Below are 6,000 nucleotides of genomic sequence, written 5' to 3' on the forward strand. Positions count from 1 at the left end.
CCTTCTCTGTCTCTCTCTCCTTCTCTGTCCTCCCCCTCACTAGCATTTATTTATTTCTCTCCCAATTTTGTGATCTAATGACCCGTGTTGTGTTGTTGTTTGAAGGGGCTGATGGCTCTCCGGTCTCCCACATCCTGAGGAAGAAAAGGGGTGGCTGGGATAGTGGAGGGCGAGCGCAGGACAAACAGTGCTGCAGACCACCTATATGGATGAAAGCCACAAGTATATGGACAGCATTCCATAGGCAACATAAAGCCGACGAGGCAGCACGGTACATGCCTTGGCTGTATGTGTATATACCCTCCGGTAATCCTTCGTAAAAGAGCCACCTTCACAGTTGTCCTTTACAAAAGCATTTTTAGTCAGGTCATCAGTGTCAGGGGCTTGGACAGTTGGTGGAGCAGCTTCCCAGCAGTTCCAGCTCCACATGAATAGGGCCATATTAGAAAAACTGTATGCACAGTACATGAAATGATGTAAATATGTATTAGTGGGTGTGGGGGGGTCAGGAGGGTAAATGGTGGAGTGCAGAGGGGACTGTGTAGCGAGGTGAAAGCAGTCTTTGTGTTTAGAGCAGAGCCCTCTGGTGGACCCTCCCCTCAGCGCGGGGTTGCCCAGGCCCTGTGGTGGCGGATCACAGTTAATAACTGTGCGGTGGGCTGTCAGAGGCACTTAGCCTGACGCTGGGCAGGCCGGGCCAGACTGGGCCCGCATACACAGCCGCCTCTGCCTCCTGAGCCTGGACCAAAGCACTCAGCCATGAAGGGGAAGAGACAGAGAGGGAGAGAGAAAGAGAGAAAGATTGAGACTTATACATGGACAGAGGTTGGAGAGGATGGGTGCACGACTGAGTCAAAACAAATAGAAATATTACAGGAAAACATTCTGTATGTGGGGATTTTTTTGCAATGTTTAATAAGCATGAAGAGGCTAAATAACTGGGACAAGACCAAGTTTTCCAGACAGAGCTCAAGTGTCTTCCCTAAAGAACTCTGCCAACCTTAATGCAAGAGGAGAACTCAGTCCAGGATCAAGCAGAAAGGATAGGGTCACATTTTAATGTCTCTCTGAAAACAATACTCACATGCACATACGTACATAGTAACAGCTTGTGGTCACTGTAAATGCTCTTGTAAATGTCCATACTGAGGAGATCCTTTCTGTACATTATTCCAGTGTGAGGGATAGGGAACAAATTCCAAACCCTTGTTTTGTGCAAAAATACATTCTAAAGTTAGTCTAATATGAGGCTTCATCACTCGGACGAAATCAACTTGGCATCTCTCAAAGTTACAGTGTGCAAAAATAAGTACAAAATCGTTGTGCAGCTATCTCTCAGTTCAGCTCAGCAGGAAATCACAGAAGAAACACAAAGAGGGACAGTGGTACTAAAAAGATTGGATGTTTGGAGAATATCTACTTGAACTCATACTGCCAAAGCAAATGAGCTTCAGTTGAACTTTTGAACACTGTGGATTTTGTCTCCCATCTCCTATATTAGATTGCTGATAGGAAAGGATCTTTTAAGGGCCAGTATGAACAGGAGGAACAACTACAGTTACCAAAAACAGTTTTAATGTACATTTGGGCATGTAAGTATTTCTTTCAGTTGAACTTGAAAAAATGTGACCGTATCCTTAATTAATAAGAAGGAAACACATCTACCTTACACTTCCAACATACTTCACTGGGCCCTGACAAAACAGCATGTTGGTCAGTGCTACCAAACCTTGGACTGACGCCCATCTAATGCAGTTGCTTGACAGGGACAACAGCACCATCTCCAATGATCAGCACCAGACGTTATCTGACCCTCAACAAAGACCCTCCACAAACTCTTATCTGATCCCTGCTCGTAAAGCTTGTACTCCAAATGAGGACCGTCACGGCAATCGACCAATGAAGTCTCGTCTGATCTCGAGTTGCGTTTCAAACAATACTCGTGAACAGACTGCCTTGTCTGTCTGCGAACTCCAAAGTCCAGCTCATCCCTGTTGACTAGATTAGATAACCCGGTTTTAAAGGCAGGGATACTGTTTGCTCAGTGACTCCTCTCTGCCCTAATAGCATCTGATCTAATGAGAGATTGCAGGCTGCTTGTTGACAGTGGAGACCCACACAGCGTCATGGCAATGGCCAAACAACACAGGGAAACAAAGCAGGGCTGAGCTTTAGTACCTGTAATTACCAGATAAATATCAGCCTCTTCGCTTAAAACCAGCAGCAATAAATATTATACGCTGCCGTAAATACAGCTATTATAGTCTGTATTGGTTCAAATATGAAGGCTTCATGGAGACTGGGCTAAAGTGGGTTGTTATCCTTATTTTGGTGGTTATTCATTAAGTATATATAAAGTACACTTAGTTGCCACTTTATTAGGTACACCTAGCTCAAACTAATGCAGTCTAATACACAAGTCCTGATTTAAATTCTGCTTTCAAGAAGGTTATAATGTTCAGGTTTGTGAAAACTGTTTTAGAGAGGTGTTGATTCAACTTAGTGATCATTTTGAGGGATGCAGTTGGAGAATGGGGTAAGATGAGATGCTTTTTACATTTGGTTATTTTACTGCAAAAGTATATTTGTTTCAAGTATTAGTTACTATATTATATACTAACTGAGTTATATATCTCAGGTTATTGTGTACCCATAGAAATTAAAACAAGTTCTTATTGTAATGGTTTCAGAACAATGACCAATCAAAAAAAAAGAGGGGTAAAATGAGCCCTAACCACCGTTAAATACTGATACATCAAATTACACAAAAACAAACAATTTTGAGATAATTTTGAACTTTAATAATGCCACTAATTTAACAAAGGCAAAACTCATACTTTTAAGTAAAGCTGTACATATTTGTGTGTGGCTTAAACTTAACATTAGTCAACAATTAGGTATTTATTACATCAACATTGTAAGACTTGTAACAGTCATCAAACATTAACATGAACTTGTAACAGTGACACACAGAGGTGTGTGTGTATGTGTGTGTGTGTGTGCGCGTGCGTGCATGTGTGTGCGTGTGTGTATGTGTGTGTGTCCATTTCGCTAAAACTGTTTCACACATTGGCTCAGATCAACAATTATGCTTTTTATGACCTTGTCTTGTGACTTTCACTGACTTAAATTAACATTTAATAATGAAAATCCATGAACAAAACCAGGATTGATAACTTTGGAAACTTACTTGGCGTGACAATATGAATATATATTTTTTTTTGCTCTGGTGTGCTTACCACTCTCTCCATGTGCTTTAGGCTTGACTTACTCCGTTCTCCCAAAGGACGTTATATTAACTCTGGACACAGTGTTGGAGGCAGAGCCCCATTTATTCCTATGAAAGCTGCTCAGTGGCACCTTGAGGCCAAAAAAGCTCAACTTCCCACGAATGAAAATACCCGGATCTTCTGGCTTGTGACTCTCAAAAAAAATGTATCCACCATTTCACAGACACTTCTTTCATAATGGCTTGTAAGCTTATAGGAAAAAATCTTTTGGGGCTGCGATGCGTCACGTGATGATGTGTTTACACGGCTTGGCCACTACGAAAACTGGCTTCAAGGCCTGGCTCTCTTCCTGGTGGCTTGATCCTCTCCTACAGAGCTGTTTCTATTATTTAGCCTGCCCTCACTGATATAATGACCAGATTCATACTAATTGGGTGATTGCTTTAAAACTGTGGTCATAGATTTTATTGGCCAATTAGTTCACCTTTAAAAGAAATAGTTTGACATATGGGGAAATACACTTATTTGTTTTGTTGGTGAGAGGTAGATGACAAGATCTGTCGCACTTACCTTATACCTAGCCCCCATGATACCTTGCACAAATGATGGTTTTGGTGCGTCCTGTCACTTTAACGTAACCAGCGTTTTCCATGGTAATAGGACGCTAATCCTCTTTCTCAGAGCGGTGCTACGACCTATCATTCTTTCATAAAGATTTAGGTTAGCGTCTGTATCATGTGAATGCTACTAACACTATACTGTATATACTATATACTATACTAAGCTATTATTGCTTACGCCACTTAGCTAACATTTCTAAAGCCTTAAAAGTGCTAGTGACAGAAGTGCGTCAGTTATTATGATACCTTGTTAGTTACGCTAGTATCACTCATAATCATTTACTCTGTGACCTCTACAGTGCCCTCCCCCCGTAAAGGTAAGCATGAAGCTACAGCCAGCAAATGGTTAGCTTAGCTTAGCAGAAAAACTGGAAAGTTTTTTTTGATCTGCAGTAAAAACTGTATTGTAACATATCCTTGTTGCAGTGTTACAGGGATTATGTGTAGGGCTATCTTTGACAGAGGGCTCTGTAACTTTATGGAGTCTCTGATGGTTACGCAGCTACCAGTAACTGTCAAACACGACAAGACTCCAGAAACTTTCTGGAAATAGTCTAGCACATAACCCCCCTGCAACCACAATGTGCAGTTTCATAAAAAAAAACAACAAAAAAAAAACTGTGTTTGAATTTAAGTGCTGAACTTGTTAGCAAACTGTTTCTCATTTAAATACTGAGTAGATATTGAGCAGCATTATCATTCTTTTGGAGTCACGTTTCCTGCTACCTGATGAATGTAATTACAAAATTCTGTGTTTGGTCTATCTGGCTCTTTAGCTGCTGAATGCTCCACTATCTTCACCACCAGCTAGTTTAGTTAATTTTGTTTGTCTGCGGTTCAGTACTGTCTACGGAAGCCCTGAGAGGCAAGGGAAGAATTTCTTTTTTTTTTTCTTGATCCATTTCCTAAGTCTGATCAAAATTGTTTTCTCTCCTGTGTTTATGACTTCAGAACTGGTGGGAAAAAAAGATTTGCCAGAATAATCTTTCTAAGTTCCTTATTTTTTTCTGTCTGTGAAAAAATCTGAAGAGAACTGCATAGTTGGGTGATCTTATACAACTAGTCACGTGACCCATTGTTGATCCAATGAAATATTGATTACAGCCGGTTTAAATCAAATGACTTTGCACTGGGAACTTGAATGTGAAACATAATTCAAAGTTTACCTGTTCCTTCCTTCCATATAGTTTCAGTGTGAGAGAGAGGGAGGGTAAGTGGTTCTGTTGCTGGCGTCTCTGGTGCTCTGTTTAAATCATCACTTCCTGTTCTCAATCCCTGCGTCTGCTTATCCATCATTTCATAAGCATGCATGTGTATGTGTGTGTTGATACGTCTGGAGTCCTATTGCACCTACTCCAGCCTCCCATGGGTGGTGGTGGTGGTGGGCGAAAAGGGGGCTGCTCCCTCAAATTATGGCCTAATCAGTTAGCCCCAAGAGCAGGCCTTCCACAGCTCCCAGACAGACAGACAGACAGACCTACAGCAACCTCATCTTACCCCCCTCCTCCAGCCACACAACACTGAGCATGGCCTTGTCCCTGTAAAGACCTCTCTCCCTCTGTCTCTCTCCTCACACTGAGATAAAACAGGTCCAGCTTCGGTATGAGAAAAGTGTCGGCTGCTCCTGTCCCTCACTTATCCACTCCTCTTGTCTAGTCTTCCTGGCCCTTTCACCTCTTACACACACGTTTCCCCCTCATTGACACACATATACACACTCTCTCTCTCTCTCTCTCTCTCTCTGTCTGTCTCTCACCCACCCACCCACCCACACACACACACACTGTAAAAAAAATCAGTTAAAAAAACAGTAATATTCTGGAAGCTAGAGCGCCAAAAAACACTGTATAATAACAGAAAATAGCTGTCTGATAAGAACACAGTAATCTTCTGAAATTAGAATAAAATTTTACATTTTGATTTTACATGAGATCTTGTTAAAAATCTTGGATATTTAATCAATGTGATAAAATGACGTACCACCCTTAAAACATTTACATTCAAAAATATGTCAAAATACTGTTGTATAACTGGTAGTGAGATTCAGTATTACAACAATGTACTATTGTTTGACAAGATGATCAGCCAATGTTGTCCTGTCACAGACACATCAGTATTAGTGAATCTGTTATCACATACTGCTGCAACAG

The sequence above is a fragment of the Pagrus major genome, chromosome 9, assembly GCF_040436345.1.
Source record: "Pagrus major chromosome 9, Pma_NU_1.0".
NCBI lineage: Eukaryota > Metazoa > Chordata > Actinopteri > Spariformes > Sparidae > Pagrus > Pagrus major.